This window comes from Hetaerina americana, unplaced genomic scaffold (genome assembly GCF_022747635.1).
Source record: "Hetaerina americana unplaced genomic scaffold, ioHetAmer1.1.p SCAF_8, whole genome shotgun sequence".
NCBI classification, from domain to species: domain Eukaryota; kingdom Metazoa; phylum Arthropoda; class Insecta; order Odonata; family Calopterygidae; genus Hetaerina; species Hetaerina americana.
Genome location: NW_027287427.1, coordinates 73,957,544 through 73,981,830, shown reverse-complemented (window position 1 = coordinate 73,981,830; position 24,287 = coordinate 73,957,544). Strand labels below are relative to the sequence as shown.

The window sequence follows — 24,287 nt, the reverse complement described above, 5'->3', positions numbered from 1 at the left end:
TATTTTCCGTAATTTTATTAATGGAGAGATTTTTAAGATGAATGAACTTGTTCTGATTATGTAAACTGCCTCCTATTCTGAATTCAGAGCAGCATTTCGAATTCGGGTCTCGTTTTTATCATTTTAATGCTCAATTTAATCCTAATATTAAAGGACAATTGAAGGTGAATGAGCTTATAGTTTCAACATGGTGGACATAAATTGAGTGGAGCTATACTTTACAGAAAAGGGCAATTTACGGCAAATATAAAACTATCAACAGAATAATATTTCTTAATGTCAACATTAATTTATAATGTAAATAGTGCCATGCCAATTGAACCCTAAAGTTCGAAGCATTTTGTAGCCAATACATTTTACTTTTAAATGAAAACAATTTCATTTGCAGACACCCAAGCGCCATGTAGGAGAAATACACTGGGTGCCAATCGAACCTACTACCTTGAGATTTGGAAGTAAGAGCATTAATCCACGAAATATAAGGCCAGGGGTCCAAGGGTATTAAGCACGGACGATTACATGGTAAAACTATGCCGAATACAGACTAAATTGTAAAAAACCTTCTACGGCTGAATAAGTGACACTGTCACTTTCCAAAGCAATATTTTATTTTCCAAAATCTATAGGGTGACTGAGGTCAGCAAAGAACCGCATTTAATGGATTTCCAATACTATCTCTTTGCTCTCTTCTTCATCTCCATCTGATGTTCCTCAATATTATATATTAGAAGGAGAAAAAGAATATCTATTTGACAGAGTCAATACAGAAAATTACGTGTCATCCATTGCCTTTACGTTTACTTCAAACTTACCAAGGGTTAAATTTTTCACCCCTAACTGAGCCAAAGCTGAGATTAGGTTTCCTTTACGTTAGTAATAAGTTCTTTAAATATTTTTCTCCGCAATTCTTAACACCGTTGAACAAAACCTTAGGTCGAGCACCTTCATAAAGAGTAAGTCTGCAAATCGGACTACGTTCAGAAAACCAGCGAAATTCGTCTTCGCACTAGCGAAAACTAACAATTTTGCGCGAAATTCCTAAATGTATTTAAAAGCATTCCATCAAAAGTTCTACTCTACCGCAGTGTGACATTTTCTATGCCTATTAATGGAAACAAATGAGGGGGGAGGTTATCAGGCTGATTCAACGGAGATTGAAATAAGTTGAAAATTAAATATGACACGACGCATAGTCATATATTTAGAAAAAAATGATAAAACTGGTGGTGGAAATGTCTGTTCTGGATATCAATTCTGTGATTTAATAATAAAATTATAACAAGTGTTCATTTAGATAATACACAATCTTCGAGTTTACAACACCCAAGTAAGCGACTTAATGCATAGTCATCATCTGCCTTTTAATTTTGATATAAATTTAATGGCATATTTTGAACGTGAAAATATAGTTTAAATAGCATCCAATTCATTACACATCCCATCTTGTGATTCACTTCCCAAAGCACAAAAACTCAGAATCGAAGATTCAAAGAAGTTTTTTAAACAATCATAAGTTCAATCATGCCGCTATCATTGCAGAATGAATCCGCCCATACATATATCGAGATGAGACTTAATAAGACTACAAATAACCCCAAATAGATGTAAAAAGGAACCCATCTGGGCAGACCGTGATAGAAAATTTGTTTTATATCGGGGGTAATCAGTTTGTATTCAGGAACAGGAGACGCAAGCGTGATGTCATAGCAGTCATAAGGACACTAATAGAGAGAAGCTTCGAGTATGGATGATCAGGACATATATGTTTGTTTCGAGGACTTATAGATGGCGTTTGATTGAGTAAATAGGGCCGAATTAATAAATATATTGCAGAAAATATGAGTCGATTGGAGGGTTGGGCAAAATCCGCGACCTCTTCGCGTCTCAGACTTCTCGGGTGCGATAGGTGGATGGAGAGTCGGGATGGGAAAGGTTCGGAAGAGGGGTTAGACATGTGTATCCAATATCACTTGTGTTGATATGGAGAAAATGGCAAAAGGGACGAAGAAATGGCGCTAGGGATGAAAATCGGTTGACAAAAATCAAATCAGTTAAGTTTGCCGACGATGCTTTAGTTTTCCAGTCAGTCAAGGGGTTGCCGGCATTGCTGAATGCATTAGGAAATAAATTGATCAATACGGAATGATAATTAATGTAAATAAAAAAATGTGAACCGGTAATCGAGAAAGAGAAAAGCTAAGTTTAATTTTAAAATAAGAATTGATAAACTACAGCGGTTGAAACAGCTTACCTGACTTGGAGGTAGTTTGAAACAAAATGGTCAAAGGAGGAAGGACTAAAGAGAAGAATTGCATTAGGCAAAGAAACTTTCACAAGGGTAGAAATCATGACCAGAAAATTGAATAAGGATGCTGAGAAAATATTAGTCAAATTTTTTACATGGAGCTTGGAGCGTAAATTTTGTCATTGAAACAAGAGAGGTATAGAGAGGAGATTTTGAAATGTGGATGAGGAGAAAGATAAAAGAGGTGAAGTGGAATGAAAGGATAAAAAACGACGACGTGCTAAGAATCATGGGAGAGGAGAGGGGATTTTTGGGGGAAATCCAAAGGGGGCAGGAAATATGGATACAGGGTGAACATTTTAATTAGCAATAATATGTTGAAAACGGTGATAGAGGGAAGGATACCTGGCACAGAACGAAGGGATAAAAATGGATAGGCATTCTGGACGGAATGTAGGGAATAAGGAATTAGGCGGACTTGAAGAAGAGTCTCTCGCAGTATTGGGTGTAAGGTTGTTTCGTTAGTAGAGGCAAAGAAATACATTGTAGTTCGGCCTGTTTCCGTCAAAAACCTACCTGAAGTGATTAACTAATAATCAATCAAAAGTATAATACTCTTATCTTTTCATGATTAAAATGAAAGTGAATGGTGAATTTGAAAATTAAATGGCGTAATAGAGGACAAGTCAATGTAATGTTAAGTGTAAATCTATTTGAATGTTAAACTGAGATCATTCTGGCCAAAATTTTGTTACGAGCAGCTAAGTGCTATCACTACGCTTCACCTCAGCTTTCCCTCCGTCGACAATTCTGATTGATATTCGCCAATATTGCCAATAGTTTTTGAATGTTAAACTGAGATCATTCTGGCCAAAATTTTGTTACGAGCAGCTAAGTGCTATCACTACGCTTCACCTCAGCTTTCCCTCCGTCGACAATTCTGATTGATATTAGCCAATATTGCCAATAGTTGGCATTTTTTTCACTAGATTCCAAAAAGTCGTTAAAAATCCGATTTTTACCTACAACGCAGTGTGCAACGATTCAAGATTAAGAACTAAATACTACACCATCCCACACTCGAAAGAAGAATTTTTTCGGCGCTCGCAAATTCAGTCTGGTGTATAATTAAGCTGCCCACTTTTAGTCTCCTAATTCTAGGTCAATGCACGTGTCGGGTATTCTCTCCCCACTCCAAATGCTCGCCTTCATTGGCAGAAATGATCACAGCAGTTATGCGCCTCCTACATAACTAATACATCTTAGAATCTAATATATACATGATTGTTCTCCTTGAAGCAATCAAGCACACTCCGACCCTGTGGGCAATTTGCGGAGACGTTTATTTACGGAGACGTTTAACGGCGACAGCAATTGGCGGTCGCTTCGATTACTTGAAAATTTACGGGCGAATAGAATATCACGGTGGAGGCACAACAATGCATCGTCGCAACCACCTCGTGTCGGGCGAGGCGCAAAACTTGCGACCCGGACACGAGTCCCCCCGTTGAATTGCACAACTCGCGAGGCGGCGGCCGCCCCGCGGGGGCGAAGACAGTAAGGAGGGGTGAGGGATTTGACAAGCAGAGAGCTGGAGATTTCAACGAGCGGGCGCCATCGATGGGAGTGGGGAGGACGAGAAAGGGCCACAGGCCGCCGCAGACCGCAACGCCCCTTCGCCTTCCATCTGATAAAGACTTACGCTTTTCTGAGTCGCATGTTGAAATACGTCCACCTAGTCACGCCACGGTTAATGGAGGCGGGAACGCAGAGCGCAAGTCCAGTTAAGCGAAAAAGCCTTCAGACCGCTTTCCACGGCGCTATTGTGTGTCGCACGATGTCTTCGGCTCAGTGGTTGAGATTTAATGGCTCAGATAACATAGTTTTTGTACACACAGTGAAATATTTCCACTTATACTAAGTATATCCTAGTGACGGCACACTCTTCGAGTTAATCATACAAAGACCTTGAAATATACGAGAATACTAAAGATTACAAAAGACTTAAATGACTGATGACCGACAGACGGATTTTTCACTTACATAAAGATTTTTTTTTCTCCAATTAATATATATGTATGTATACATATATATATACATATATACATATATATATATATATATGTATATATATATATATATATATATATATATATATATATATATATATATATATATATACATATTGCCTACTGTAAAGTCTTAACTTAGAGATATCTATTCTTCATATGATTGCACTTCTTCCCGGTATTCGAATGTATCTCGCAAATACGCGTGGAAAATGATATGGAAGAAATAACATTTAGAAATAAAATTACCATTCAAAATTTATATTACAAAACTTGGATAAATACTACATTTAGACCTTTAAGTTTTTGATTTGGCAGAGCTAAAATAATGATGAACTTAGCATCATAAATAAATCCAATCATCAACTACTTCAATTATACAATTACATTTTTTAAACCACAACCGTTCAGTACACGTGAAAGGGTTCCGAGCAAGTGAGAGAGAGCTTATATAATTATAATGGATTTAGTTTAGGCACATACGTAGGTATTAACCAAAGGATTGTCCTACTTGCACGTATATGGATTTATTGCCTACCTTCTGTAAACATATGTGGTGCGTATCATAAAATTGGCAAAACTTTTATGGTTAATGCATAGGGTAGAAAAATTTAGATTCAAAGCATCGTAATCTCCTTTTCAATGTATTTATAAAATTTTTGCTTTTTCTGACAGTAAAATATTCAGGAAATCCTGAAAAAATTGATACAAAGTGAGAGCAAAAAGACTTTATCTTATTAGTCCAAACTCGTCCACACGTCTGACGAATAACACCACCATAAAAAATTGATTGAAGTTAACTATTGCTGACATCTTTCGCTATTCGGCCGTGAGTAGAACAGCGAGGTAGCAGTTATAACACCAAGAATTATTTCCCTTAAATGTCCATTACAAATTCCCTGCCCACTGATACAATGTCCTACACACTGTCCAATTACAAATAAATCATTACAACGCAACGTTTATAGCATGGACTGCCTTTAGAGAAGTATTTCAAATCATGAAATGTACATTGTGTAAAAATCGTTTAGTAAGATTACGAGTACGATTACGTATTTTGCGTTACCATTCTTATCTGGAAAGTACGAGTACGTATTTTCCAGATAATAATGTTAACGCTTTACAGCGATGAAAAATTAGGGAATATTAAAAAACAACCTTGGGCAAAGAAACCGTAAGGTTAATGAAAACTTTATTTTTGTTGTCTACTGATTGCCCCTCGAGTGTAATTCTAGTCCCCCGGAAATATATTTCTAGCCGCGTGCCCGCCATGCATCAAATTCTGAACAACAGGACAAGGGGAGAAGTGACAAGGAGAGGAATTAATCTCTACCCCACGATCCTCTCCCCCTCTACAATCTCCCCTCTTGCTTCCAATCCCGTATCCCTCCGTTCCTACGCCATTTTCCAGGACCCCGCACCCTCGCCCGTCTCCGCCTCCTACCACGCAGCCAAGAAAGATGCAGTCCGGGAGATAAGGGAGCTGCACCCACGCGACTTCATCCCAAGAACGGATCCCCTCTCTACGGCGTGCCCCGGAATCCCATCCTCCCCGTCCCACGTCACTTCACAGCCTTCCTCCCCGAAAATCCTGGAGGAACACACGTCCACCCGGGCCCCAAACCCATTCCCCCCTTTCATCCCTATTCCCTCCTTCCCCACCACACACACCTTCTAGCCCCTGTTCCCATCTCGAATTAAATCTCGCACTAAATCTCTTCAAGCGCTAAAACTAACAAAGTTAAATAGGTTGGCGACACTTAATCATCGCGGGAAATCAACGACTTCATTGCCTCGCGTTGCGTGCCATGGCCATTTATTACGGTTCAAGTAAGTATCAAACGCTCCCCCGTTCCTGAAGGTGCCTTTCTCGTCCCGAACGATGTCAGATTAGTTCCATCGTTCCAAAGTAGTAGCTGAGGAAACGTTATCGTGTTCCAACCACGGGATAAGAACTTCAGGAATTGCATGCGTAACTTAATATCATTTATGATGTGATTGGTGTGGCCTCGCCGTCCAACTGTTCTTACTGATGAGTTGGCGCTAAAATCAGCCCAGAAACTGAATTTGTCGAACATACAGTAATGAACCCCATGATTGGGTTAATAGGCAAGGTTAAAGCTCATCTCTTTCTAAGTTATAGGGTAATAATTCAATGAAGTTGTCACCATAATAGAGAACTAAATTTACCACGAGAGTCACAATAAAAAGAATGTTTGATTGGACCCGTGGATCCTAAGGATATCACTTGGCATTGGAAGTTTTACCGATAGTCTTGTTGTGTCGATGTTTAGACCTAAAGCAAGCAGTCTCGGGCGTGACTTGATGCAACTCTTACATGCGGCGAACGCTTGCAAAAATGACTCTGAAACTTCCACATATAATGTTATATCCAGCTTCAGGTGAAAAAATCATACTGCGTCTAATCGAAACCATGGTCGTGTAAATTAAAATTACCTGTGGAAACCGCAGCGTTATTTCAGTAAAATTGCAAAGCATCTTTTGACTTCATTGAGTTCAAGGGTGTGAATTGGATGTGACATGATTGACTCGTGTGCACTAAGCCAAGTTTTCAAGTGTAGCGTATGTTCTAGTGACTGGTGACGGGGGGCCGATAAGTGAGAAAGGCATTTCAAACGCACTCCAAATATGGACGCTCTAGTTTCAAAGGCAGACCATGTACGGTCGAACTCACTTTTTGAAACATCATCTCGTTGATTTTCTCGAGTGGCTCACCCAAGATGGGCGCGTTTTCCATGCTAGATATGCCTATTACTTAACGCCATTTTATAACCTATCAACCGTAATGTGCAGGATTCTGAAGAGTGTTACGAAACCCAAATATTTTGGGAGTTTCAATCAAGATATTTTTTCATGGACATTCCAAAGTCGTGAGGAACAATCCTGTCATGTGGTTACGGGCAAGACATATCCCAATTTTTGTGAACTCATGAAAGTAGCCTACCATCAACTAAAATGGCCAAGTAAGCACTTCTCGGCAATGACGGAAAGCATTGATAAGTATTGCGTTCCATTATTTATTTGGTGGTATATTTCCAGCGGCTCGACTATGCATATGAATTATAAAATGTTAGGCCCATAACTTTAACAACGATCGTGGGAAAATTCATTTTCAAATTTAAATGTAATCGGTCCGAGGCCTACACATTGGATCAATAAAAAAATTATTCCATCAAAGTCAGTATTCTATATAATACATTTTAATGATAACCTTCGTACACGAAGACCTAGTAACGAAAGCCAGGTTAATGCAATAAAATTCTGAATAAAAAGAAATTCTGTCGATGATTTACCACAATTCTTGCCAATTTCGTATTTATTTTATGGGCATTGAGCGTTCAAGTCTCCTATACAACTTATAAGGATTTTTTAATTTACAGTTTGACAATTTTACGACATCACTTTGGAGTAGCGATTATTTTTCATCTCACTCGTGAAACTTCACTATTTAGTTCAATACTGCACATAATCGAGCTCATGTCACCACTTTTCAACTGCCAATAATATATGTAATAAATCAAAATCCAGGCCACGATCACAACTTTTATTTCATGGAAAATCATATGTGTTCATTAAATCACCGTATGTCAATTCATTGCTTACTAATGCTGTTGAAACCACTGAAACAAAAAATTCCAGAAGTTTATTTAAATACTATGACCGGTTGATATATCATGATATTACCAATCAAAGAGAATTTTTTAAACTATCCTTTAAAGCTGGAATAATTTAGAATTGAAAAACGATTTGACTTGGGATGACTAGGATTTCTATCATGAGATGGCTGGGATTGCTATCTTAGAGGTTTGAACTTTAAGAACTCAACAACATTTCAGCACATGTTGAACCATTTTTGTCCATCTTTATCCACAGAGATACTCCAAAGTGGTGTAAAACCACACTGGAGGTAAGAATATTTTATTAAGACAATATTTAACTTTTCCTTTCTGCATTTTGTGGCTATATTTTTTCTTCACATTTGGAATCTATCACATTAATTGATATACAATTTCAATATACAGCTAAATTGAATTGAATTTTAAATTATTTATATTAATGCAGGTAGCAGTCTTCAGCTCCTGAGAAAATGCCATAGATTACCCTCTCAAAACATACTGTATTCTGACTTTTCTCATAATAAGAATTCTTTAATTTCGGCAGTCAGGTTTAATGACATGAATTGCGTACCTCTCTCGTCTTGTCTGCGCTCCCTTACTCCCGAAGATTTGGCTGAATTAGAGTTAAGTACACTTGCTTGGCTTCACCTCAACAGTCATGAGTGAAAATCAATCCGGCTCATTTAGAGATTTCCGAGGTCATCGAGAGCAAGGCGCGCACAGATTAGAGTATCACACATTCCGTATCTAAGAAAAATTTTAATTCGTCTTATCTTATCGCCTCATCTTGTGTCCTCAACCAGTTCCTTAAGTTTGCATCATTATAATCTTTCTCGCCATTAAGGGCCTTAACCGTCAGCCCATATATTCTGAAGTTAGCGTTACATGCATGTAATATGTACTTCATATTTTGTATCCAAATAATAACATAATTACGATTTAAACTATACATTATAATTTTGAAAAGTTAACACGTTAGCGGTTAAAAACAATAATAATCATAAAATGATATATGAAGAAAAGAGTAACACTAACAGAGATCAAACTCCTACAGCTTACCAATCATTCGAGTTCTCCGATTCTTTTTTTAATTCACTTTCTTGTAACATCTAAAAATAAATAATAGTAAAAAATAGGTGCGAGTATTAGATCCTTAACCAGGATTCTGGTAGCATATGGTAGCAATGAAATAAATAATAAGTAATATATAATGAAAATTTTATATTAGGATTTCTTCATAGAATGCGCGCAAAATATGATATTTTGATAATATTCATCAGGTGAAAACGTGCCCATGGGGTGCATGGTACGCTGGCGCACAGATTTTTATGCTGTGGCCTCCGATGGTCGTGAAAAAACCGACTCCTTCCAGGGGATGGAGTAGGTTATCTAGACTGGCTCATCCGTTAAGGAGGGCAAATGCTAGCCAATCAGCCTCGCCGAATTCCTCCCACATTCTCTTCCTACCCCACAAGCCAATCCATTCGCTCCAACCACACGAAGCAACCACGTTCGCTTATGCTGGTTCTCGTTTCAGCGCACCACCAACCCCCTCGCCCTCTCACCTTTGATCCTCTCCTAACACAATCATCCGATGACGAGTGCGTACTCGTGCCTAAACGTTCGATCCGATGAAACGAACGCAGGTACACCTATGCCGCTCCTCTCGCACTCGGGCTCCTACTTGACGGGTCCATTCAAGAGAGGAAAAAAAGAACGAAGGCAGAGAGGCACTAGCGCTAAATACTCCCTATCCCCAAAAGTGAGCTGAAAAGGACCCTTTTTGTCTCCTTCCCCATTACCCTCTTTCTCCCCCTTTATCTCTCTCTCTCTCTTACGCACACCCTTCATCTCCAGTCCCTCTCTCTCTCCACCCATTTACCCGCCGCCCTAGAGTACGGGGAAATCCATAGCGGTAAGCAGCAGTGGAAGAAGCACTAAGAGAAAAGGGCTGGCTGGACCAATACTTCGATCGGAGGCAGCTGAGGTCGAGCGGTCTTTTTATAAGAGTTCATTGATACCGCGGGGTCGTTCCACGGAAGGAGTGGCCTAGGAAATTCTTCCGTGAGGAGGTCCTTAAGGCACTCTCGATCCATTTATCCCTTACTCTCGTCCCTCTCTCTCAATCTCCCTTGTCCTCTTGGAGGTCTGGATGGAAGCACGAGGAACATTTACGCCCAGTTTTTTGCCTTTCACAAAATTCAGACATGCACCGTTCGCGTGAATGAAAAGCAAAAATAATTATAAAAAGAAGAGGGTCAACTTCAAACCGTTTTCCGGGTAAAATGAAAGAAGGCCATGGCCGAATCACAGGCAGAATTATTGTATTAAAAGAGCCATAAAAACAATACATACAGACTCAATTCGTTATATTTTTTCCACGCAAAATCCTAAGTTCAATCGTTTGAATTCTTGTTTTCCGTGTTGTCTCATATTTTTCCTACCGGGAAAGCGATTAATCGTTCCTATACGACTATGAAGCCGTAAATATTTTGCCAATTTACCAACGAGGGAGGGAACAGGGTTGTAACTTTCTTAACATATATTACTTATCACATTTTTCAATGCTATTCCCTCTTCCGTGAAATGATTCTGCAAAATATCACCTACAGGCAGCAAGAACAACATCTATCCCTCTCTTATTAACTCAATACCAATTCAATGTTCGTACATTGGTTCAGATGAACTTCTATTCAAATGAAATCTTACTCTTGCTAAATAGTGAATGTCAGCGATGGAACCTTTCGTCATTCTAAGAAGACTAAACACTTGTTTTTTCTAAAAGCGCAATGAAGCGGAAGCAAGTCTTAAATCAAGCATGGAAATGCTGAAGTATACCATTCGATGCCGTGATTTTCCACGGGGCAAAAGACAGGACTTTTGAGCCCTTTTTAAACATGCAGCTGTTCCTGGGGGTATAATCAAGTCGAATGAAGAGGTAGGCTCGTATTTTTTATTCCATCTGGTTTACCATAGACACAGGCAGCTATATTTCCACAAGGCATCAGTTTATTATAAAATCGCGTTTCGAATTAGAAAGAAAGTTAATATATAGAATAAATATTTCATTAAGGACTTGTATTAAAACTATAGCTAGTGTATTCAATTGAAAATGTTTCTTTGTAATTATCTATATAATACAGATAAATATTCAATGGTCGAATCACTCATAAATATGTTAAAAAACTATTTTTCCAAATGCTTGTTAAAATAATTTAACCAAAACTAATAAGGACCATATTAAGCAAATAAATTTTAAGAAACAATATTACATCAACTAAACCTGTTGCCTGTAACAAGGCATTTACACCAGCTCCCAAATCTATCTCTTATCTGCATATCCTTTCTATCCTTCACAGTTACTTATGTTGACGCCTTACATCACTTTCATCTTTAATTTTATTTGTTTTCCTTCCTGCAATTCTTCCCTTCAATTACTTTTTCAATTACATCCCACCATTACGGTCTTTAGAAAACTGTTTAGCCACTGAATGGACCCAATCAGTCTCTCTTTTCTTTTTAAGGTCTCTTCACCCACTCATTGCAGGACTTTCGTCTACACGAGTATTATTCGGTCTATCCATTTCAATTTCATCTTTCTTCAATCTTATTTCCATCTCTAATAATACTCTTCTCTCTCCTGCCACTACCACTTACAACTTACAGGTAGAAGAGAGAAAAAGCGTAGAAAGCACAGCTTTCTAATGTTCTGGCTAGTGATTTTCAGTATCTTATATTGTTATTCTATCGCTGAAGATACCGATTTTTTTCCATGCCAAAATGTTTCCGTTTGGCCTTTTTTAAAAAGTATTTTCTATCTAAACCTTTATTTCCATACCATTTCCACCCCCTGAGTTTTATTTAAGAAGTTTCCAACTGAAATTTCAGCCATATTTATTCTTTGATCTTATTTTAAATAGCCTGTATTTTTTAAAGCATACCTCGACAGTCAAAATCTAATACAGATTAAAATTTTGTCTATTGTAAGCTACCATATTTTAAACTACGAGAAGTATGAGACTTAGTATGAATTATGAGGCCCTCGAGAGTACTTCATGGGGATTTGATTGCGTTTACGTCAAGTTAGAGAAATTTTATTGTCATGTATGGTTCCTGGATAACGAATCAGCAACCTGAGGAAAGGCCTTCCATATATAAATGAATAGATATGGGTACAAAATTCCCTTTCACTTTCATGAAGCTTTTTTTAAATCTCAAACGGCTTCGAAAGATATTACCATAGGAAAACAGGATGAGGACGCGATTTAAGGCGTGAGAGGAGTAGGAACTATAGAAATAGTTTTTCTCCAGCAATTCCTAATGGCACGCGAATATATCCGAAACGGTGTAAATAATAAAGAAAATGAATGATTAATTCCCGTTGGCATACCTATTTTACCTTTACAATTTGCATTTAGCTAACCATACTTTTCGCACGAGAGATGCATAATAATATCATCCATGCAATTGAAATATATTTGTCCAGAACTCCCGGGGGTAGATAGGGTAAGTAATTAACATCGACATAACGACATAAATACCAAATAAACTTAAAATTGGCCGTGGTGAATTAACTGTAAATCATTATAATGTCTACCGAAATGTATTCAACGATAAGAAGGAGCCATCATGAGACAAGTGACGCTAAATGGTGGCGTGTCTGGCATGGGCATTGCCGAAACCTTCCGTACTGGTTATAAATGCACCTTAAAAGGAAAATGTTCAAACATCACGGTGGCAGCAATCGACTTCGGACGAGCAAATCTCTCTTGAGACGTGGAGTCCCTTGGAATGGATTCAATGTGGCCGTTGCATGGCTGGTTGGTTGTTCCTTTCCTTTCCAGCGACATCAGCAATTAGAGGCATTCAGATCAATCTGGAGGATGCTTCTGGGCAGACGCTAAACGAGCGCAGGGCAGCCGGCAGCTTAAACCTCGCAGTGAAACCGTCCCCCCGCCCTCATGAAACAACTGCCATCGGGCTATTGGCAGGCAAGGCACACGCAGCGCGAGCGGCAATTTCGCTGCCTCCACTGGACATTCAAGGGGTTAAAAAAAGAGCAACAGGCACGCGAGCGATATAGTAAAGAAACAGTTGGCGAACGGATTGCTCTTTCACAACGAGCCTCCCTTTCGGGGGAAGGATACGCGACAAGTTTGGAATGGAAACAAAGAGGCTGGTGGCTTTGTAATTGTTTACACTACCTTGTAAATCGTTTCTGTGGGAACCAAGCGCGGAAGAAGTGGCCACTTGGGCTACAATGATCTTTGTAGCTACCCGGGAATTTAAAGTGGACGGAAAAGCACGTGGAAGAAGGGAGGGAAGAAATTTGTGGTAGAACCAGGAGCTCCCCGACTTTTTTTTCGTATCAGATAGCTAGTAGCAATAGCGTCGATGCATTTGAATCACCTTTGATCTACATACATCAATATTCCTACATCAAAAATAAAATGTAGACAACATAACTGCTCAGTTGTCCAAGTGCAGAGGTAAACTAAAAAGTGGCATTCCTGAAGGGCAAAATAATTTTTAATGGGCCGGTTAAATCATAAGGACAACATTAAAGGTAGGAAGAAATACAGTTATCCGAATAATCCATCGATTTTTAATAGGCGAAGCTAATCACAGAGTTACGAACAAATTTTCAAGCGTGATCGGATGAGAATAATTCAACATTTAACAACTCGGTTTTTGGTGGATCGCGGGGTGCCAGGTGCATGAGGAAATAAAGTGAATAGTAGGATGGCTGGCGACCTACCACCCCCTGCCACACGTCCTTGCAACAGCTTGCGGGGTACTATGTAGATGTGGATGAACATAAATGACCAAATATTCACTTCTTGCCTTTTCTTATTTTGCCACTTTAAAAGTATGCACGTGTTTACTAATACTACCTTTTGAAGAGCACTTTAAATTCGTTGTCGTTGATGGAAACTCATAACTTACTTAAAACTATCAAAAACTAGCTATTAATAACGGATGCATGACGCAAACTTTTCATAAAACATCATTTCAATATTTGGTTATTCAAAAGATTATTTAAAATTCTGAAATCGAGGGCTTTGTTATTTTTTTTATCCATTGTAAGGTGTCGTGCGTGAAGAGGAGTCAGAGCTCTTTTGGCAGCAAAAAACATGTATTTTGGACCCAGGATATTACAAGTAAACACATATAGGTAACGTGAATTTCGTTTGGAAATATGTGTCACCGAGGAGAACAATTCACTTGGGTACTTTATTTTACAATGCCAATGCAATATTAAACATCTGTCTTCCCTTGAAAAACTTATGTTGCTATCAATTTAGCTTTCACAGCAGAAATGCTTAAAACTGAACCGTCGTGGAAAATGGAACCATTCGATAGCAAAACCATTTAATCAAGCCAAGGCACTATATCTGCCTTTTTTTAATCGCTATCCCTCGGTTACATCATACGGCGAGACCGATTTTATTTCGTCGGGCCTGGATTTTCATAGAATTCACCACTGCCTCAAATGGCATCGACTTCTACACTTAAAGCTGACAGAAACAGCGAAATCTCGCCTCGTCCCTTAATGCTGCCTGTCCCTCGCCCCTCAATTCCACTCCGGGGCTCACCTGGGTAGTCAAAGCAGCAGGAGGTGTTCAAGAGTGGGCATTCTGTGTGAACTCGGACTCAAGAGACTCAGACTCATTCTGATCCCACCCCATTCAGTCCTGAAGCGCCGCTAACGATTTTCGTCTCTTTTTAATCGTTTCATTTTACACCTAATGCGCTCCCTAGAAGCCTAGTAGGAGGAGTGGCGTGATGTGAGAGAAGAGAGACTGAGGTCAACGATGATAATGGAATGAAAATCACCAAAGCACATTGGAAGTACGGGGCGGAATCTTTAGAGAGAGGGTCGATGGTAGCTGGGAGGGGAAGAAGTAATGATTTCATGAGGACTTCAGTATCGTGACATCTTAGGAGCTGTAATTCATGTTCCAATTACGCATACTCGCAGGTAAGGCAGACTTTTCATTATTGGTAGAGTACAATTTCCCATTGGTACGAATAAAAACGATTGTACTCAATTTATCAATTGTTACAATTAAATGCAATTTCATGGAGTAAATGACGAAAAATTTCAATTCTGGAGTCAGCATAGCAATTATTATCTAAATGGTAATACTGTCCTGTTAAGTCTGTTAGCTTGCTTTTTTTCCTCAGCCATGTGAATGAATCATTCTAGTTAGTAGACATTTTGCATTTACATCTGAAAACCTTGGCTTATAGATATCCACATTAGCAATGAAATATTTACGTGCATTCAAAAAGCAATAGGTAATAACTACATTTTGTTAGTCCTACATTTTCTCTTTATAGGTAGGCACGTCCAATATATTTCAATTTTGTCTCCTCTCCAACAGAAAAACGTTTCTTCGGATGCAATCGCATACTGCCTCGTCACCATTTCAATAAGAGTAAGGAGTTTGATGAAATTCAAAGAATTACAGTGAAATGCTCACTTCTGAGTCCTTGTCCATGACTTAAGTTCCTTAGGCAAAAGTGAAGTATCTTAATGCAAAGGTAAGCAGCACAATGAATTTTTTGTAAGTCAAAGAAAATATCACATCTTTAAATCAAATTAATATTGCTATTATATTATATTTATATTTACAAAGTGGAGTTAACCATAGACTAGCATGGGATTTTCATTTCACTGACAAAGATGCAATGCTGACAAAGTTTAAGCTGTCTTTTAGATTTGAATTCATAATACAAGCGAGTCTAATAGTTGCATTTATTGCATTCTCCCATTTTTTGGTCTTCGGACAAAACTGGAACATTTTTAATTGAATCTATAGCGGTTTGAAGCATCATTATTTTGCAATATTCTGCTGAAATCAGATTGTAGTGCGGGCCGATAAAGCACGTTCACAGTACTGTACGGTGGGTTAATCGCTACGAAAGATCCAATAACTTTTGCCCGGTCATTGCAGCCAAAATGATGCTATCTATCACATACACGTGTCTATTATTTAAAATACGGAGAGGCGTTTGGAAAGCGGTTGGACGCAAGCAACAATGACTCCAGCACATAAGCATTTTTGGGTTCAATCACAAAAGTGCTAATGGAAACATTATTTTTTTAACCATATACAGGTAGCACCATTTGAGAGGTTGTTTCAGTAAACTATTCGTATGCATACATATCAGTTCAAATGTAAGGTATCAGAACTGATATTTTCATTTCTTTGGCATTTGTCATTTTTTCACTTAACGCACTCACCCGATGACGCCCGAGTATTGCGGTTTGCATGTTTACATATCTAGCGTGACCGTCACATTAAGCGAGCACGCCTGTGGCTGTGTCATTGAGTCCATCACACCTAGAAAGAGGTCCGTGTGTCGCCTATTCCAGGTAGAGGGAGGAAAGTTAAGGAGGGTATGAGAAAAAGGGAGAGGGAGGAATGGGTGGTGTGGGAGTCGAAAGGGAAGGGAGAGGGGAAGAAAAGAGAATGGTCCCAGATGACCCCTGACTCCTTGCAAGGGGGAGAGAGGGGTGGAGAGGGGGAGGCTCGCTCCTCTCCTCGCCGATCCTGCACCCAAGGGGCTCTAGGATGTCTGGAAGAGTCCATTAAGGGAGTGGGAGAGGGCGAAGAGGGAGGAGAGGAATGGAAAGGAGGGAGAGAGTGGAAGCGGGTGCTCTTATTTATCGGCGCCGTCAATTGCAAGCGGCTTTTTACGGCCATTCCCACCCCCCCCGTCCTCTTACACACTCCACCCCCCTTCCCCGCTCGATATTCCTTCCTGCTAAGGTCTCATCTCCATCACAGCCCAGGTCACCACCACCTAAAACTCACAACCCAAGGAAAAATTCTTATCACTAAAAAAACGCATCTTCACGTATTTACTTATTTTCTACCGGTGGAATCTAAGTAAATTGAGAATGTGAACAATGCGTATGCCAACGAATAAATTCGCACGTATCGCATTTGAACGCTAGTTTTATTTTTCCGTGAGAGATAGGCTACGTAGAATTTGTGCATTTATTAAAAATATCTTCGGATAGAGTTCATGGTGAGGAATGAAATTTAAATAGGCGTACCAAAAAAATTTAGCCATGGTAACTTCAGTTTTCCTATACATCTGGGAAACGAAAATTTTGCAAAAATAAAATGTAAATTCCCAGGACGGCATCCGATCACAAGACCATTGGCACGAGAGTGAGTATAAAAGCAAGTACGCAACAGCTGGTGCCTTGGTCACAAGGCTAACCTTTCCGTCGGTATATATTGCTGTTACAAAACTTTTATTTTTTTATTTCTGACGACAAAATCCCTCTGCATTTGAATGCTCACTTTCTATCTTTCACCTCCCCTATCCCACCCCTAAAGCCAACAATAAAAAAATTAAGAAAAAGGTGCCGGTGTTAGTCGTAAAAACAGATTTATTCATAATTTCACTGATCTAAAAATCCCAATCTGCTACTTTACGAAAAATGACGCACCCACAGAGATTTTAGTGAGTTGATTTTTGTTGCACTTCATTGAGGCTGCGAAAATGTGCACCAATGTTTTGAGGAGGGCCTAATTTCGTTATCTTCCATTTACATCATCTCTTTCTCTGCAATAAAACTGAGGTTTGGCCTTTCTCAATAAATATATATTCATACACGGAGTAAACTACCCTACATATAAGAGATTTTAATAATAAATGATCTTTCTATGCATGAAAGATTCTGCAAGGCGTTTGGGGATCAGTATATGGTGGCTTAACATGCAGAAAACATAGATATTATGATAAGTACCTACATGTACATCCAGAGATTGCACGTACGATTAAATTCTTAGTCATCGGCAAAAATAATTGCAACAAAATGAAGAGTCAAGTAAAGCAAGAGAGATTAAACACGTGCAGTGTGGCAAACTGCTACTTGAGGAATTAACCCTCAAATGTGTAAGTTTATTGATGTATGACAATTAAACGCTCTGATTTCTATTAGCCAAAAATCTGAGATAAGGACACAACTATGTTCGATATATTTTAGAACTCAAGGCTCTTTGATAAATACCTTTGTAATTACTTAAATTTCATAGCTAAATTTTCGGTAGATAATTCATTACTCCAATCTATTTTCCATTTTGATGACACTTTCCGAAAACTAAGGTATTTTTTTCACAGTATCCCTAAGGCCGCCGCGTTGCTAATAGCTTAGACTATACATTATTTGGTTCAATCGTCGGTAACGAGTAAAGAAACAGGCCAATCGGACAGCAATGAGCGAATATACTGCGGTATTTTGTCTTTCAAAACGTAAATACATCTTATTTATCTATACATAGTTTCATATCAAGCAAAAACCGATTAAACAGCCATAGCAACGTATCTGGTGCAGTTGAGACTAATGGCAAATTAAAATTATTTTAAATAAAATGGAGGAATAAACGACCATAGCAACGTATCTGGTGCAGTTGCAGACTAATGGCAAATTAAAATTATTTTAAATAAAATGGAGGAAATAATGGAAATGTCAATGATAAACTGAGTTTTGGGAGATTATTTTTCTAATAGAAACTTGGCAATAGCCTAATAATTGTCTTATTAAAAATAGCTAGCAAATATAATGAACAAATATAGCATTTTTTTATTTTTGACTTGATAACGTTGTATCAATTTTCTCCAGCTTAATTTTAGAAAACAATTCATTATGAGAAATTCAATGGGATGGAAGTTCATTTATCCAGCTTGCAAAGAATTGGGTTTTGTCAAATCAATTACCCTATTTGAGGCGAGCAAAGTGACAAGAATGAATATTAAATCGAGTCGTAGATAGAAATTCGTAAAAGAATAAAGTCTCGGTCACCGGTTATAGCGATCATCCGTCCGCGACGGTCACAGTGACGATGAAGAGCAATTCACACCGTCACCTAACCATGTTTTGACTCATCGTCGGCAGATGTCGTAGCCCAGACTCAATAGACTAAGAGCTTACACGCACGCACACTCATACGTATATGGTTTAACGGTTTTTCCACCGAACTGACCGCACGTTGGCTTCGAATGACCTCCTCCCCGCTCCTTCCCAACCCCCTCCTCCCATTCGATTGGCTCACAGCGACTCGTGCGGATCAGGCAGAAACACACACACCGAAAGAAACGAAGGGAAAAAAAGGGGACCGCGGTTCCCAACAATGTGTGGATTATGATCCGACTTGTTCGCGTCATCCACACCGCCCCACCACAGCTTGAGCTGGCCTGTCCGGACCATAGGGGGGAGGGGGGTGGACGTGAAACCACATTTCCACAATTGGGGAAAGATAGGAAATCTCCTTTGAGGGGGGGAGCAAGTGATTTCGACGACAGGGAGCGATGGAAACGAACGAATCCATCCCTCAAAAGGGGGTGGGAACGAGCCCATTCCCCAAGCAACAAAGAAAGGCCCCGACACGGCTTACTTCTCGCTTCTACTTCTTCCACTTTTGCGCGAATGCCATCCTCTGGGGGTAGATTTTTTGCACGTCCATCCCCCTTTCTCTCTTTCCATCACCATTCCTCACAGAATCTCTCCTCTTTTTGCCATTTTCTGATCCTGAGCGAAACCCGCGGAATAGCGGAGGGAGTATATCCAAGCAAACGAAACCCGCTGTTGGGACGCGGGACAGGAAAAGAAGAACTTTTGTTATCCGCGACCGACGTAGCAGACGGTTGCTTTTGCAATTTGGGGGCACAGCTGAAATACGCACAAAAATATAGGCTGGAATATAGCGGAATAATCTTCTTATGCATTAGGTGGTCGTAAGCATTTCTGGGTTGCGCCACATTCAAGCTCGTTTGAAGCTATGCATGTGAGCGAGGCCTTAGAGCAAAAGATAAAATATAAAAAGATAAAAGAGTAAGGGCGACGGGAAAGTCATCGATAGGCATTGGCTCCCTTGCAACGAAGACTTTTGAGAGTCCAAAATGTTTGTCTCCAATGTTTTAACTCCCCATTTAATGGAAGGCTTGCAGTGCTAATAAGTGTTCTCGAAAATCCTGGATAGAGAAAAATCCAGACACCTCCTTGAATTTCATCATTAAGTTTACAGGGAGAATAGTAATTTCAGCCCCTTATATACATTGGTAGGCGAAGCCACGACGAGAAACTCAGGGAAACGGACTGTAGAGCAGGCCGAAGTAAATGGAATTCCGTTGCCCTCGCACGATCCGTGAATTCAACGGTAAGAAACATGGTAATGGTAATTCGAGCTACACTAAATTAAAATGATACCCATCGTTAATAATCACCAATTTCCCTAATGGTTGGTGAATTAACAACACTTAGGACACGCCATCGTAGTAGCTTGAAGTTGATGTACGGATTCAACCACGGAAATTGTCGTAGGAAATGTATAATCTATGTAAGTGTCCATTACTATTAGGTGAAATGAATACATCTATAAAAAATATTTTCCCAAATGACTAGTCACATAGGAGAAACTCAGGTAATTCACGCAGACCTACCACATTCCTCCTAATAAAGCTAAGCAAATGAAGGACTTTGCAAAAAAAATCAAACACGTGGGATGACACTAATTTAATTCAAGCTATAGTATGAAACTGAATTAAAACTGTCATATAATAACAAGAAATTATCGTTAAAATATATTGTAAGTCCATACAGTATATCGCTGCTGTGTAGTTAACCTCTACTCATATTAATAAAAGGTTTCCATTTACAATCGAACGTCATGAACAAAAAAACCATGGCATGAGTGTAATAGCAGCAAGCAAGTGGTGGAAATTTGCGGAAACCAGGTCTTACTGTTTAAAACAACTCCCTCTGCCAAATTATTACATCATAAGATGAGTCAGACGTTGTTTTTTCCGAATTTATAACGCACGCCTTGACAAAAAAAATGAGAGATCGGGGCGACGGCGGAGAGGCACGGAAACTGGCTGCGGGTGTTGTGTGCCACGGCGAAATGTGTGCAATCAATCGAGAACGTCCCACAGCGAACCAAATTCGATCTATCGAAGTCGGAACGGGGACGGAGAAGAGTCGGAGTGGGGTAAGAAAGAGGGCGGGAGGCAGAAAGGGGAAGAGAGGCGGGAGGATGGAATGGGACGACCATCCGAGGGCGGCGAATAACTATTTGCGGGTATAACCCTCCGCTGGAAACGGTACTGCCGCCCTTATTTCTCCCTCCCCCCCGCACAACGCCCGAAGGGTTTTGGCTTTTGAAGGCTACGGCGGGAGGTGGGAGGGGAGGGGGAAAAGGAGGGAGGGTGCCCCATGTTTGTGTGCGTAGAGGCACTGGAGGAGCGTGGGAGGTGTCGGGTGCGGGGCGTCGAGGCACGACAACCCCTCACCGCACCATGGCATTAGACTCTCCCCAAACCACCCCACCCTCCCCGCCCGCCCGACCCGCCCCCCACCTGCTTATCGCGAGGTTTCTACTCCGTTGCCCCCAGCAACGGCCGCGGGACCAAGGATTGCTCTTCTCCTCGGCACACGCTCCTTATCTCAAACCCACCCCCCCTTCCCGCCCCCACTCCCACCCCCATCCCCCGAGAGCCCTCACCCCACGCGCCCCTCCTTCCCGCCTCACCCTCCGCCGAAATCCACGTGACCGTGGCAGGGATGAGGGAGGAGTCTCGTCCTGCTAATATGCGCTCCACTATTTCCTTTGTCCCTCTGCGGCGGAATGCTAGTGGGAAGCGGAAGACAAATGTCAGTAAGTATGCCGCCTCACCCTAGAAACCACGATACGGTACGGCCATCCATCTGCTAGCACGCATCCACTCGCACGCGAAGCCGACGACTCCTAGGATGGCGGCAGCCGCAGTGTTACCTAATTTTTTTAAACGTTATTATTTACTATTTTTCCGAGAGGTGGATATGATCACCCTAGTCATATTCCGGGATCCGTGAGCTCATGGGTTTATGCATGTTGATGGACGAAATCATCCGCAGGTCGACAAAGTTGGCCTCCAATCGCTCGACTACAAATTCCCATCCTCCCATAGAGTTAAGTACGTGGCTATTCTAACCGATAAAACCATGCTTCAGGGTGATAGCTATGGTATACACTATTCAGCTATTTCACGTCCAGGTCTTGATGACCGTTACCTAGCCATTTTTTTCCTAATAACCGGATCGAAAGAATCACTTAATATTCTTCTGCATTTTTTCACAAGTCACCATCATTTTTATCTACTGACCTTTATTCTATCTTTAACTTTATCATAACAGCCGTTTTAAGTTCTCATTCATATTTACATGTCAATAAATTCAACAGTGGTAAAAAAATCTCCATAAGTTAGAAACAATTGATTCATTCTCCTAATTTTCTTCGATCTCAAATTTGAAAGACTGGTCGTATTCCCATACTTCTGTGTTAAAATTGACACTTAAGGAATACCTTATATTCTTTTAGAACCATCCTTTTGCCAAAGGCTAAATGTATTGCTTTTTCCTGAGTTGACATACATGATTTTTTTCACAGAATGTTTTTGTATCGCGCATGGTATTGATTTTAACGCCAAAAAGCCATTCCATGCGTTCCAATTAAGCTATGCGAAATATGCTGATTTTTATCCCAATTCCGGTAATCTTAACAGAGAAGTTTGTTTTCTTAAATTTAATTTTGTTGAATGGAACCCCGAAAAATAGTTTACTGCGCGAAAACTGCCGAAAGGTTTAACTCCTGAGGTCAGAATAGGAGATGTATTATCGCATACAAGTTTTTATCTACTCCAAATAAAATTATTTAATGTGAGAAAAATTTACTTTCAATTTCAGCAGTGATTACTTCGGATTTGGACTCTTAGGTTTAAACAATCATGTGCATTAGGAAATAATCAAAACTGTCATTAAAATTTAAGTTGTGTCAGTAAAATAACTACAGAGGTGTAGATTGAGATTATCAATTATTATTAAGATTGAGATTATTCCATCATTCTATCTTTCGTTGTTGCTCTATTCAATTCCCTCAAACATTGTTCAAATAAAACTAGCCCTAAGAACGTATCTCCTTTGTAAAAATGAGCAAGGTAGGTCCATCAAACCGAACGTGTTCAATTAGTACATTCAGATTAGTACTCCAGTGAAGACGGGAGAATGATGGCGAGCCAGGAGTACGAGGACAAGTAAAGCAAGGACAACTAAGTTCACCACGGATTATAGAGGGCCAAGTAAACCAAGGAAAGACCATTTGGACGATTCAGAATTTGGATCAGGAGCAGCCTGGTCATTTTAATAATTGGCATTGAAAAACAAGCACATCATACAATACGTTTACCCAACTTTCAATACAACGCTACCATTCTAACTAATCAATAGAATGAGTTTTGCAGAGAAAATTTTAAAGAAGCGATCTTCCCAAACTTTCGACGGCATTATTGGGAGATGTGCTTACTTTTTCGAACTATTATCAATGGATTTATGTGTATCATGCGGCGATTCAATTCATTAGTGATTATTTGGCTAATAGGAAAGAGAACAACATGAAGGCAATGCATGTTTCAGTAAATTGAACTATTTCCAGCCTCCCATTCCACAGTATCTTTTCATTTGTTCCGTCTCCTCTGGCATCCTTGCTGTCCTTAACCCAACGGAAGGGACCACCTCCTCTTGCATAGAATTCTCTCCACATTCTATCAACTTTCCATTATTGGTCGAAGCACTTTGGAGCAAAATCGAAGCGAGGACTGACAAGTTTTGAGAGTGGAACAGCACAAGTGTCAAGCATGTATCACAAAATAAAGTTACTTCTTGAATCAGCTAATATTCAGATCGTTAATCAATGTGATTACCCGGTGACTTTGACCAATAAATATGCAATTATAGTTTATTTTTTGTTTATCTCAATTAGAAAACATATTATTTGTGCAGTCATTCACAAAGGAGGTCGCGACATGTTGCATTAGAAGAGCTCTTGCTGAATACTATGGCCACTATTACCATACAATGGCAATACCCTTCCCACAACTGGCTCATTAAATTTGTCAGAAATGCTAGTGACCTTCACCGGAGTTTCCACCGGTCTTCGATCATTACGGCGGTAAAATCGACATAATATTTCCTCACTACTATCAATTCCTACTTTCTCAGATCGTTCTCATTGCAAATATGCTCAATAGTCTACCTCTGTTCGTTTAATTTTAGCAATATTTGCGGAAAGATTTTCATATGGTGTATACCCTAGTAGCAATAATCACATTGTCAACCCACCGGAGTAGTGCGGGAGGTAACGTACCCGTCTACTAACCAAAGGTCACTTGGCTTGGACCCCAACGACAACGACGTGATTGAAGTTCATTAACCTCCGGTAGTTCGGTCCTGGGAAACCTGATGATGAGCTAAAAGTGGTTTATCTAGATTCCAGAGAT

The 24,287-nt window shown here is 39.8% G+C and overlaps 1 protein-coding gene across 1 annotated transcript in view; it reads left to right on the top strand.

The window, feature by feature from the left end:
• LOC139698145 (paired box protein Pax-6-like) overlaps positions 1-24,287 on the top strand; it is a 136,614-nt gene that overhangs the window by 104,121 nt on the left and 8,206 nt on the right. The gene's annotated exons all lie outside the window — the stretch shown is intronic.